Source organism: Apium graveolens, chromosome 5 (assembly GCF_009905375.1).
Source record: "Apium graveolens cultivar Ventura chromosome 5, ASM990537v1, whole genome shotgun sequence".
NCBI classification, from domain to species: Eukaryota; Viridiplantae; Streptophyta; class Magnoliopsida; order Apiales; family Apiaceae; genus Apium; species Apium graveolens.
Window position 1 is genome coordinate 188,648,636 of NC_133651.1, and position 14,638 is coordinate 188,663,273.

Consider the following 14,638-nt stretch of genomic DNA (forward strand, 5'->3'; position numbering starts at 1 on the left):
TCTGAATGTTGCATGCCCAAATGATTGTTTTCCTCTGCCAAGGATAGGCAATTTAATAGACAAAACTGCGGGGCACAAGTGCTGAGTTTCATGTATGGATTCAGCGGCTATAATCAGATCAAGATGCATAAAGATGACATCCCAAAGGTATCATTCATCACTGACTTTGGTATTTTTTGTTATCTTGTTATGGCGTTTGATCTCAAGAATGCAGGAGCCACTTACCAAAGGTTGGTGAATAAGATTTTTAAGGATCTTATTGGAAAGACCATGGAGGTCTATGTAGATGACATGTTAGTCAAGAGCCTTGTAAAGGCGGATCGTATATCTCATTTGAGGAAAGCTTTTGAGGTCTTGAGGCATCACAAGATGATGTTACATCCCACCAAGTGTGCTTTTGGTGTGGGATCTGGGAAGTTCTTAGGATTGATGGTATCCAAAAGAAGGATCAAGGAAAATCCTGTAAAAATAAAGACCATTATGGATATGAAACCTCTAAGTTCCGTAAAGGACATTCAGAAACTCACCAGAAGTATCGCCACTTTGGGATGGTTCATCTCCAAGTCCTGAGATAAAAGCCTACCATTCTTCAAGTCTTTAAATAAAGTAAAAGATTTTTCCTGGAGTGATAAAAGTCAGATGGCATTTAAGGAATTAAATAAATACATGGTTCAAACCCCTTTGTTGGCCAAACCGGTTCTAAATGAAACTTTGTATTTATACTTGGCTATTTCTAAAAAAATCCTTGAGCGTTGTATTGGTGAATGAAGAAGCCAAAGACTAGAAACATATCTAATACGTCAGCAAAATTCTACATGGAGCTGAGTTAAACTATTCAACTATGAAAAAATTTACTTTGACCTTGGTCATGGCATCGAGGAAGTTACATCCTTACTTCCAAGCACATAAAATCGAAGTAGTAAGAAATCAACCTTTGAGAATCATCATCCATAGTCATAAGGTCAGTGGAAGGCTAATCAAATGGGCCATAGAGCTTGGGGAATTTGATATTAAGTATAAACCTAGAACAACAATCAAAGTCCAGGCCTTATCTAACTTCATAGTTGAATGTACCATCGATAATCAAGAAGTCTTTAAGGTCCCGTAAAAGGGCTATGTTAAGCTAGAAGGGGGGGTTGAATAGCTTAATTACTAATTTAAAAATTATTATGGTGTTTTAAAATAATTTATCCCTTTTTAAAACTTTACCAAGTAGTTATACAGTTTATATGTGCGGAAAATAAAGTGCAAGGAAAGAAAATACCACACGGCGATTTTTATCCTGGTTCGTGATGGCGCAACCTCTAATAGATTCACTCACCCCTACGTCCAGTCCCCGAGCTCCTCTCCCGGACTCGGGATTTTCCCTTGTAATAAACTCGCTCCTTTAGTAGGCGGAGAAGCCTTTACACCCTTACAAATATTTGTCTTGGTGCGTAACATAAGGGTTACCACCTCAAAATAAATGTAATACCTACACAACTTATCTTAGAAACTAACTCCCCGCTATTTCTTCAAAGTTGATGTAGAACCCTTGTGTGGACTTGGCTTCCTTAGCATTTATTGGTCTTGGATCTTAGTGATCTGGTCTTGGGTCTTTCCTCTTCTTCACGGTGCAAATACTACTAACTCCCCGTTAATACGTATAGGACTTGTGTCTTAGAACGAGAATCACCTCATGTCACTTCACCTCACTATAAAACTAATAAGACAATCCATAAAACAAAATGTATAGAGAAAATATGTGTTGAACTAGTATGTTACGGTACTAGCCCAAAAGATAATATAATATTCAAATAAGAATATTAAATATCAACTATGTATACATGACTTGAGATATAGAATAATATGTCAGGTATACTTTCGATTACTCCGTCTTTATCGGTAACTAGGTCAAACATGGTCAACTGTGCGACCAACTGCCTCAAAATTTTGTTACAACCGGCATTTCCGTGTAATATTAATTGTAAAATTTGGTGTAATTATAAAGTCGAATGCCAATATATTCAACTATTGTATGCTTGTGTGAATGAGAATATCTGTGTCTTAAATTTTCGATATGTGGTATATGATTTTTCAAATCAAAAGTTTAATTATTTTTTTCATTTTTGATTTATAAGGAATATCTTAAACCTTGAATAAATATCTTTTTAAAAAGTTATTTGTTCACAAAATTCAAAAGTAGTTTTATAAAATTTCTAAAAATCCAAGTTATTTTATGGTATAAATTTTATAATTTTTGAACTTGTATTTTATTTTATAAAAATAAATCTTTATAAATTTTAGTTGTCATATTTAGCAAAATTACAAGAAAGCCCTTGCATGCAAACCACCATTTCATTCTTTTCAAGGACAAATAGGACAATTCCAAACCCACTAACTCATGAACTAGTAGCCAAATTACCTCCTTGACCTTGCATGCAAGTTAGCTTAGTTCTAGCTAGAAGGATACCCTTGTCATTTTGCAAATGCACTCACATTATAGTCAAATCAAGACATAAAAACAACTCAAAGAAGTGATCATCACTTCACTTCACCCCACCACTTCACTCTCATCTCCTTCTTCCCCTCCCTCTCGGCTTTTCCCCCTCCCCTCTCGGCAATTCCCAAAAAACGAGCCCCCATCCCCTTCTTTCTTCATTTCTCACTCAAACAATCATCCTATTATCAAGTAATCCTACTCCCTACATATTGTCCTTGTATATCTTAAGAGTTTAGAGTAGAAAAGCTTATGTGTTGACCTTGCATGGTGGTGTGTTGTTAAAACTCCAAGTGAATATCCTTGATTCTTGTGAATTCAAGGCTTTCACCGTGAGTTATAGTAGCAAAGGGTTGAGAATGGCTAGACATGAGTATGTTACACTCATGCAATTGTTGTTTTCACCCTAATCCATTCGTCCATGACTTGATAGGAGCCGAATGGATGGTGTTTTGGTTGTCATGTTCCACTTTGTGTGTTTTTGTGATGATAACATGAAAATCTTAGTGAAGTCTTGATAAAACCCTTTGCATGCTAAGTGATCATCTAGATATAGCTTATTATAGGCTTGCATGTCAATTTCATGGTAATATATATTTAGAAAACATGTTGCTTTGATTGGTAAAACTCGAAGACATGCATGCATGTAAATTTCTCTTGGAATGTTGAAAGATTTTGATCATTTGGAAAGATTTTATTAGTAAGATTTAATTTCAGTAGGAATAAAGTGTTAATATTGATTAATGCTCCTTGATGCATGGTAATAATTCGTGGTTATCTTTTATAAAAATGTATATCTTGTTGTTTCAAAAACTTGATGATTTGTGAGTTGTGAAGTGTAGTTTCTTTTGTTTTGCTATAATTGCACCTTAGGTAAGGATGATCTCCACCAAAGTTATTTTGAGAATAAGGGAGTTAGTTCAGTAAATCACCATGATTAAGTCTTGGTTTGGGTATTGGGTTGTTGGTAGTTGAGTTTGTCAAGTCAAAACCTTGGAGAAATGAGAGTTATAATTTCTGCAGAAAATCAGTTTAGTACCCTGAGGTTTAGAGTGAGTTTTGACCATGTCATTGATGTGCACTTTGAGGCCCAAGCCACCAGAAGTTAGTATTGGGAGTATATAAAAGGTTTTAGGTGTTAGTTGGAGGTTTGCATGTCATTTGATTAGGTGCACAAGTAGAATAACAAAATCTGTCCAGCAGGGGACAATTTTGTTGCAACTTAGAAATAGGGAGATTTGACCATATCATGGGTAGGCCCTCATTAGGCCCTGTTGGGCCTTAGTTAGAGGGACTGTCAGAGAAGTTTTTACAACCATAGTTCATAGGATATGAGTTAGAACCATATGCCACAAGTTAATTCAAGTCAGGGCATTTTCTGCCCAGAAAAACAGGGGAACCTTGGACTTTTAGCTTAGGCCCAAGAAGGTCCAAGTCAGGCCCTTGAGCCACATCAAGTTTGGGAGAAGCCCTTAGGTCATGAGAGTCTTGTGTATAAGTTTTGAAGGAAAACTTGTAGTTTAAGAGTGTCTAATGCACTCAAGAAACCATAGTAGTCATTCTGAAATTTGCACCAGTGAGCACTTTCACTTATCACATAGTTTTAGAACACTTAGGAGTGAGATTTAGGTTGACCACCATAGTTGTAAGATAGTATAAGGTCAGTAGAGAAAAAGGCACAGGTGATGGTCAATAGGTTTTGGATAGTTTAGTAAAGGCACGTCGAGTTAGGAAGCCAAAATTAGAAGACTTTGTCTAGTTTAGCGACCAAGTGACTTAAGTTGTGAGTCGAGATCATCCAAGCCTAGTGTTGCATTATGGTGTATATGGTGTTATTTGGTATTAATATATGATATGTGATTATGTGGCTATGTGTGTACAATTGTAATTTAAAAGTGAATATAAAATTAAGTGCATATAGGCCTAAGTACCATCCGTGTTTAATTTCGGGTTACAAATAGGTTAAGTTGGTGAGAATATATTATAATGAGGATTATTATTATTTATGTAGGATCTCGAGACGAGGGAAAACTTGTCATAAAGGTCGAGTGAAGCTCCAGTTGCTCCTACCAACCAGATCAGCCTTTCTCAAGGCAAGTGATTCAACTTGACCTTCGTATTTACTGCTAATAGTTCATACATTACTACAACTATCCTGTGTCATTTAATATATTAAATCAAGCGTATCTTATATTTATCTTTGAATTATATAGAGATGCCATGAACCCTCGAGTACGTATTGCAAGTAGTTCAAAAGTCTCTTCATGATAGTTGAATGCCATGATAAAATAAAGAGTTGTTATATTACTTGATTGATCCTCTTGATTAACACGCTAATGATTTCTAAGTATTAATATCTCATCCTGATACTTGAACCCCTATAGAACCTTACCTTGAACTCTGATAGTCAGATACTTACCAACGTGATTCCTCATTGATTGATACCCTTTTTCTTATCCTAAAGCTTGACAATTCCGATATATATATCCTGAGCTAAAGATCATTTCTGCATACCTTAAGACCCTTAGTATTCATGAATCTTACATTCTTGATGATCCAGCACTTGAACCTTGATGAGAAACCATTGCTTAAAACCTAATTTGGCATTATCCTTTTATAATATCCAATAGCCTCACTAAATCCCCTTTTCTAAATCTTTGATATATGAAAACCATTCAGTTACTTTAATAGAGTATAGTTTTGTGAATCATGGCCCTGAGATTTAGTACTATATTTCCCGTGTTTCGAGTTGATCTATTATCCCTTGATAAAAATGTTTACTGTAAAAAGAGATTTTTTTATAATTTGGCATCAGTTTTTGAAATAAATAAAATGTGGGTTTTCAGTCCCAAAGGGGGATAAATGTTTTCTTTGAATGGTGGATCTGGACTGAGATGCGAGTCCTTTCCACACTTATATTAGGCTTAAAAGTTTCCTAGGGATTCCCATTAATGTCTTAGAACCCAGCGAGGTTCGGGATTACTTCGCGGCTGATCACCGGCTGTAATCCGTAGCGTCATAAAATGATTTTGATTGAGACATGATTTTGAAATTGTTTTGATACAAGCAAAAATGATGCCATCACCCATAGTTTTATCTCTCGTTATCATTGGTTATGTCTTTCCATTGTCATTCTTTAATGTATATCTCGATTTATATTTTGTATCGTACTGTTAGCACTTGTTGAGCATTTGGCTCACTCCTTGCTTTACCCTGATATTACAGCTAGCAGCTATGGTTAGATTCAAGCAGACTGCCCGTAAGACCTGTGATGCTGATGCTTATGTTCGAGCTCAGGTAGAATAAAAGATAGTAGTTTTGTGTGAGGACTCGCTATTTAAAATCAGTTGTAATAGATGGTCGTGTTGGGCTGTTCCAAACCCTAAACTGTAAGATCTTGGAGTTGGTTATGTTTACTTGTCTTTAAAATGTTGTAATAGTTATATTTAATTTGCTGTTTAAGTTGGGGGCGTGACATGACATACTCACTAGGCCCACCAATTACGGTATTTGGTGGGAGTTAGAACTCTAAGACTCAATTATTAAAATTTAGAAGGGTTATTAGATTATATAATAATTTATAATATAAATTATTTATTATTTATTAATTACACAATTTAATTGCACAATAATTTTGTAAGTTTTTTTTTAAATTACCAAAAGTTACGAAAAGTAACTTTAAGAAAATTAAAATACTTGTAAAATTAAGTGTATAATGTGTGTAAAATCAATTTATCATCTAATTAAAAAAAGAACGAACGAAGAAAAATATGAAATGATACGATGTGTGTTTAGATAAATGTGTAAGCCATTCAAAGACTTGTGTCATCGAATTTCAATTTATTTATTTTTGTTTATTAAAACGAGTCAATCGAAAGTTATGAATTTTAAAATATAGCACCGATATAGTTACATCACAAAAATTTACACATAAATTCAGTTTTGAGAATTCATGTAGCGAAATTAAATTATTAGTAAATTGATTATGTAAAATTTCACTTTTCTACGGTTAAATATAGATATATTCTGAAAGTTGCATAACCGGCAAATATATGAATATATTTGAATATTTTATGTATCAGGTTCAATATATAAATTGCAAGGAAGAAATATTAAGGAATTTAAATTTAATGAAAATTTTGTACTTAGAAACTTAAAATATTTAAATATATAGATTTTATTATATATATATAATATAATTCAGATCGGGTTTTTAACAGATCGGATCACGTAAAATCCATATCCGCTTCTTACTAGATCGGATCCTTATCGGATCGGATTTTTAGCGGATTAAACATTTTTTTATACAATCCATAACCATTTATCAAGGTCGGATGGAATCGGATCGGACCGGATCCACGCTCCATTGACAAGCCTAATCTGGCCCATTTAGGTACTTCATGGTATTAATCGATGCCTCAACTAGATTGTTCAATATTTTTCGTCTCTCAGCTCGTAATGATACTTTTGTAAAAATACTTGCCAAATAATAAAATTACGAGCTCAATTCCCAGATTATTGCATTAAGTCAATTCATTTAGATAATACCGGCGAATTCACATCTGTAACCTTTGTCGACTATTGCATGTCTATAGAAATCACAGTTGAACACCCAGTTCCTCATGTACAGACACAAAATGGGTTAGCCGAGTCCTTTATAAAAAGACTCTAAGTTATTATAAGAACACTGTTGTTGAAAGAAAAATTACTGTAATAACCCCAAAATTTTCAACTTTTTGTAACCCTTGTGAATAGTGTTTTAGCTGAATGAGAAAACTTTTCACGCCACACTATGTAGGGGTTCTGTTATGGATATTCTGGGATATTATTAGTACTCTATGAAGTATATAAGTGTATGTAAAGATCGTCAGAATCCAATTCCGAACACTTTGGTTTTTCCCGGAAATCCACAAGATACGGAGAGAATTGAGTATAAGGTAACAGGATAAAAAGGATTTAAATTAAAGGATTATAATAGAGGATCATAAAAAGGAATATAATGTATTGAGAAAGGTTAAGGGAACCTAAGTAATAAGATCCCGGGTATGATCCTTCAAACGATAAACGAGAACGAAAGTTAAGCAAAAACCGTATAACAGATCAGCGGTCATTAGGCAAACGATTAGGAAGTTAATCAAGGGATTAGTGGGAATGATGTCATCCAACCAATAGAAAGAGGACAAGGAAGGGAGGATGACATCATGAGGATGACATAGCATGACATGGGAAGGAAGGAGGTGTGGTAGCTTTGTAACCACACAATTTCAAGGGCAAGAAAGTAATTGACTAAATCAAATACAAAACAAGTCAACCAAGCCAAGTAAAAAATCATTCTCATCAAAAATCAAAAGCAACCAAGGCATTAGTTTCCTCATTGCTCTCGGCTTTCTTACTTTTTAAAGGCAAGATTTTCAAATCCAAGATCCAAGCTTTCCTAAATTGGTAAGATAATTCCCTAATCATCTTCATGCTTAGTTAGGACTATATCATGAGTTTAAGCCATTTAATTCTTTCTCATCTTCTTCATTTAATCAAAGAAGAAGACAATGAATAGTGTTTTTCAAGTTTTAACTTGAACTTTTTCTTGTTTTTCTTGAAGATCCAAGCATTCTTAAGACTTCTCAAAGCTTCTTAAGGCTTCCTAGCTCCACCCACCACTTCAAGGAAGGTATACCATCTCCAAACCCTAGATTCCTATATATTATAAGATGATTTTGATTAGTGGGTTGATATTGTAGCTTGTTGTTATGATTTAGAGTTTGGGATTTGGAATGGTAGTGAAATGGAATGGTAATTGTTGTGGTTTGATTTAAAGGAACTTAAGTATGATTAAAGTTAAGTTTAAGCATAAGTATGAATGATTAAATTGAATTGGTTGGGGTTGTTATGATGTGATAAGGATGGATGTTGGTTGTATGTTGGATTTGAGGTGGTTTGTGGTTGGTTCTGTATGGTTTAAAATTTGGAAATCGCGTAAACATAGCCGTCGTAACGTCCGATTTTCTTTTGGACTGTTTTTGTGCATAGCATTAGGACCCGAGAACACCCTGCTAGATTATGACCACTGCCATGATAGATAGCTCATGTTACGAGCTTCGTTTTGATATGTAGTTCGTTCGATTCCGATGCACGGTTTTAGGAGAAACGACCGTTTCAAGTAACGGCGTTTCGCGAACGAAACTTTTTTCCCTCGCCTTACTTGAAATGTAGGTTAAGACCAAAAGGGTTAATTAATGTATGAAACATTATTGGTAAGTGTGTTAGGCAGTTGGTAAGACATTCGCGAAGGAATCGCTTTAAAACTCGTAAAGGTTAAATTATTAAAAATGGTGGAGCCGAGGGCACCCGAGTGACTTAAGCGAATCGGTGAGCGCAAAACAAGCGTTAGAATCTAAGTTAGTTAAAGTATAGATTTACAAGTGACTTTGGTTTAATTCCAACTTACTTGTTGTTTTATAGGTTATCAGACTCGTCCCGAGCCTTTCTCACCCCCAGTCGCTCAGGCAAGTATTCTATCCGTTATACTGTTGTTGTGATGTATACACTTGTATATGCATTATCTTGCGATATATTGCATGTTGGTTATTTAGAAAATTCTTGCGATATATTGTAGCATGTGATATGGTATATGCATGCCTGTTTCATATTCTTGAAATATATATCTGTTGGTTCAGTTGATAATACCTATGCTAGAGGATAGCGGTATCTTGCATTACCCTTAGTATAGGGACCCAAAGGTGAAAATATTTTCTAAAACCGGGAGTCGAGGATCCCGAGTAGATTTTGTATATAGGGATATGGATATATATATATATATATTATATATATATATATGGTTATAGTTTTCCAAACTATTAATCGAATAAGGTTTATTCGATAGCTTTAACTTTATTTTATTATTGAATCTATTTCGAATATTATTCGAAGGCGTATGACTCCTTTTATTTATTATATCGAATATTATTCGAATTATATTCGAGGGCTGTATGACTTCTTTTTTTATTTATCTGAATATTATTCGAATATTATTCGAGGGCTTATGACTCTTTATATTATTTATTGAATATTATTTGAATATTCATTCGAGGGCTTATGACTCTTTTATATTATTTATTGAATATTATTTGAATATTCATTCGAGGGACTTATGACTCTTTTATATTATTTATGAATATTATTTAATATTCATTTGAGGATCTATGACTCCGATTATGTGCTGAGATATATTCTTTATTTATAAAGAATAAGGTGTCAATACATCAAACTTATTTTCGATTATTCAAATAAAGATATACTTTCATATAAGTATATCTTGGGTTATTTAATACTCGTTTCAAGTATAAGTTTTATACTTCTACTTCATTATTTTTATAAAGATTATTCTTTATGGAATATTATTTAAATAATAATATTCAGTCATTTTCTAAATAGTCTGGGGACTGATTTACTTCATTAAATCAGCTTTAACTCCAAACACTCTTTAAAGTGTTTTCGAGTCTTCAAAATGATTTTAAAAGTCAGAGCGGATCCCAAAACTCTTTTTTATATTTAAGATTCTTCCTTTTAAGGGGATTTAAATACGTCGCTCAAAACCTGGGAATCCGGCTCTGCGGTGTATTTTATATTCGCAACGAGGTTGCATTTTTTGGTAAATGAATTGATTACTTGCCCAACGTTCGGGAAGTAAGCCCATCTAATTGAGTCGGCATAAGCGACAGGCCGGGGTACGGTCTATTATTGTGTAAGTGGCTGGGTGGCAGTCCATCAACGCGTGAGGGGCCGGGTAACCGGTCTAGCGCGAGGTCCTAATGCGGCCAGGGTGATGACCGGTGAGGAATTCATTCATCTACAGTAGAAAAGGTTACTTATTGGTATCTTTGCCCTGATCAGCAAGATATCTGGTTTATGCCAAAATTCTTTCCCTTCCAAAATTCATTGGATGTTTCAAACTCTGTTCATACTTTACATAACAGAGGTTCAGGAAATGTTTAAAGATATATATATATATGTGGAGATATATATATATCGGGACTAAATAAAGTATCTCATAACTTTTTCATTCAATAATATTTCAAAGATTGAATCTATTCAAGTCCTTAACTTGTGGTCTCATCTATGGGATGTTTTTCTTAAAACTCTATAATATTTTGAACGGTGGTAGTTCAAGTAGCTTTATAAATGATATAAGTGTGGTGAAGTATTGGTAACTTCATTCCTTGTTTTTACTTATATCTAGTAGTAATTATCTTGCATATGATAGAGATTCTATTAAAGTATCCATTTAGATACTTATATTATTGTTATCACTATATATATTATCTTGCGAGCTGTAAGGCTCACTCTTGCTTTATTTCGTCATCATACAACAACAGTTAGGAGAGATGGCCAGACTCCAGCAGACCCAGCGCAAGCGCGTGGGAAGCGTCCCGCGTCTTCCCGATGATGTTGTAGCTGCTATAGCTGCAGAGGTAGATCCATTGTAGTTCAGACCATCTACTTTTGAGAATCAAATTATGTATAATTATAACTTGTGGCAGATAATGGCAATTAACTGTAATTATCAAGTAATCATTTTGGGTTGTAATAATTTTAAATTGTGGATTCAAAGACTTGTACTTATTTCAATTTCATCTCTGAGACTATAACGGGTTGTGTGTGTGTTAGGGTGGGGTCACAGCATGAGGTTATTTATTATTAATTAAGTGAAGTGATATTGTGGAAAGAAAGACCGTGAAAACCCGATCCCCGACCCCGGATCTGGGGGTGTTACAGAAATGGTATCAGAGCTAAGCGTTATAAACCTCAGAGATGATGCGACGATATAATAACAAACTCACAAAGATAATAAGAACTCTTGCCAAGTTCATGGTCGGACTACTTAAAGTAGTGCTGACAGTTAAAACCCTTACGGGAACCCTTATAAGTATCATGATAGTAACTTAGCTCGTTTAATGTGTAGGCGCCTGAGATAGAGGACCCCGAGATGTTCGAGCGTGAGCATGATGAGGCATTGTTAGATGTTGAGGATCAGGAGGAGCCTGAGATGGAGGAGGATGAGGAGGACCCCTCAGAGGAGCCTGAGACGGAGGTCATTGCTGTTTCAGATGAGGAGGACCCCTCAGAGGAGTCAGAGACAGAGGTTATTGCTATTCCAGATGAGGAGGACCCGGATGAGGTCCCAGTAGCTGAGGAGCGTGTTGGATCTTGGTAGTGTATGCTGGTATCCCTTACCCACACTTCCGGTGGTCAGAGCCCCTACCCCTCCACCACTATCTTGGATTCCTGATGATGACAGCTCAGAGACCCCATACTTCCGAGCCTAGGCAGACCGAGGAGGCACCCTCAGCGGCTCCGGATTCACCACCTCTTGACCCTGCCCACAGGCAGTCTTTGTTAGCTCATGGATATGTTCAGGATGTATTGAGGACCCGAGTGGCTGTTGCCGAGGGCCGACTAGATGAGGCCAGGAGGGAGTTGGATGCAGAGAGGGCGGGTAGGCGTACCCGAGCTTATGAGACCAGGGCTTCTATACCCCGATCCTTGAGGAGGGAGCTTACGGGGATAGAGCTCACGTCCCGAGCGAGACTCAGATCTCTCCAGGGGGACAGGCATGGTAGGATCTCCAGGCGGCAGGCCGACTATATCTTCCGTCGTGCGATGGAAAGGGTTTGGGAGCTGACCCGCTCCGGTGTGTGATTCAGGATTGATGATGGAATAGTCTAGTTGTCTAGTTAGCCGAGGCCTTAGTAAGAGCCAATTTTCCGGGATAGTTGACTTGTATATAGCATCCCTTTTTCTGACTAGACAGATAGACCTTGTGTATCACTTTTGGGACAGATGACTGTAGCACTGTTGTACTTTTGACCAGATCAAACTATGTATTCTCGCATTATGTATATATTTGTTTCCTTTCGGTTCAGTTCCATAGTGACGGGATCACTGTTTTATTATTATTACTGCACTTCGTATTAGAGCTTTCTTAAAATAATAGAATTGCGATATACGTTCTCCCCATTATAAGAGCTGTGCAAGGCACAATGTTGTATATGATTGTGACCTAACGTTGAATTTTCCCAATAATTGTTTTTATTATTATCAGAATCATGGCCGCCAAGAAAGATTGGAACTAGGGCGAACCCTGGGTCTGAGGACCAGGGAAGCCATAATCAGGACAATAGAAACCAAGAACACAGTGAAGAGGAAGATGAGGATTATGTGGAACAGGATGACTCCCTGTATGAAGAGGAAGAGGAAACATATGATGTTGAGGGATTTGAGATAGAGGCTGAAGAAGGAGAAACCGAGGTTGAGCAACCAGTACCAAACCCAGGCATGGATCCCATGAGCCAGTTCATGCAACTCCTAAGACAGAATTTGGAACGTCAACCCAACCCACCCCCTCAAGGAAGTAACAATGCAGTGGCAAACTCTTTCAGGGCTTTAAGTCCCTTAAGCCCCCTGAGTTCCACGGATCAGCCGACCCAGTTGAGGCAAGGGCATGGTTAAAGGAAATGGAGAAATCTTTGAGAATTTGAGTATCGATGAGGCATAGAAAACTGTATTTGCTACCTACCTTCTGAAAGGAGAAGCTAACTACTGGTGGGAGGCCAAGAAAAACATGGAGACAGATGCTATTATAACCTGGGAGAGATTTAGTCAGTTGTTTCTGGGAAAGTATTTCCCGAGGTTTATGGAAAACCAGATGGAGCTCAAGTTCTTGGAGCTAAAGCAGAATAACTTATCTGTAGCAGAGTACGAAGCAAATTTACTGAGTTATCAAGGTTTGTGCCAGAGTTTGTAGAGCACCGAGGAAAAGAAAGCTAGGAGGTTTCAGCAGGGACTGAAACCATGGATTCAGAATAGGGTGGCAATCCTTGAGCTTACGGACTATGCCACTCTGGTGCAAAAGGCAACGATTGTAGAAGTGGAAGTGAACAGATGCAGAAGGAAAGAGAGAAGAAAGGAATAAAGAGGAAAAGTATGAGCATGGGTGGAGGTTCCGCAGGAAGGAGCTTCCCAACTAGATTTAATCGAGGAGCAGTGTCCCTACCAGGAAGGAACACTGGGTTTAAGCGCCAATGAGTGTGAGTGTGAGCCAGGGCGGCCAGAAGTCAAGAATGTCCTATTCCAACCAGTCTCGACCCCCATTGCCAGCCTGTAACATATGTGGAAGGAATCACAGGGGAGTGTAAAGAAAGGCCAGTAACCTGTTTTAAGTGCGGTCGGGAGGCCACTATTCAAATAAGTGCCCATCATCAACCCCTGCCGTCGTTCCAACCACCAATTGTCATCAGTGTGGACGCCCGGGTCATTGGAAGAGGGAATGCCCAATGAACAAACCAGCAGCTTCGGGAGCAAGCAGGGCTGCTTCTAATAAGCCACCTACTGCGAGGACTTTCAACATGACAGTCCAGGATGCTATGAAAGATTCAGATGTGATAGCAGGTACCCTTTCTCTAAATTCAGTCAGTGCAAATGTTTTATTTGATTCGGGAGCAACTAAATCTTTTATATCAAAGGACTGCTTGCGCGTAAGTTAAGACTTAAGGCTAAACCCTTGATAGAACCCTTACAAGTAGAAATAGCCAATCATGAAATTACCTGTTAACCAGATTCACCCCGCCTGTGAGATAGGCATAGGGGAGCAATCTTTCAGTGTTGATCTGATTCCTTTTAAATTAGGGGAGTTTGATGTGATTTTGGGAATGGACTGGCTATCTAGCAACGATGCTCAGATAGACTGTAAAGGGAAGAAAGTTAAGTTAAATATCCCCGGGAAGAAAGAAGTTATATTTAGAGGAAAGAGGCAGACGCAGAAATTTTTGACTATGGCCCAGGCCAAAAGGATGCTACGAAAAGGAAGTGAGGCTACCTAGCCTATGTGGTGGACACGCAGAAGGAGGTGCCCAACTTACAAGATATTCCAGTAGTCAACGAATTTGAAGATGTATTCCCACAAGACCTTCCGGGATTACCACCCGATAGAGTGATTGAATTTGCTATTGAGTTGGCCCCAGGGACGGCGCCAGTTTCAAAAGCACCTTACCGGTTAGCCCCGTTAGAAATGAAGGAATTAGCTATCCAATTGCAGGAACTCTTGGATAAGGGTATGATAAGACCCAGTGTGTCTCCGTGGGGAGCACCAGTTTTATTTGTTAA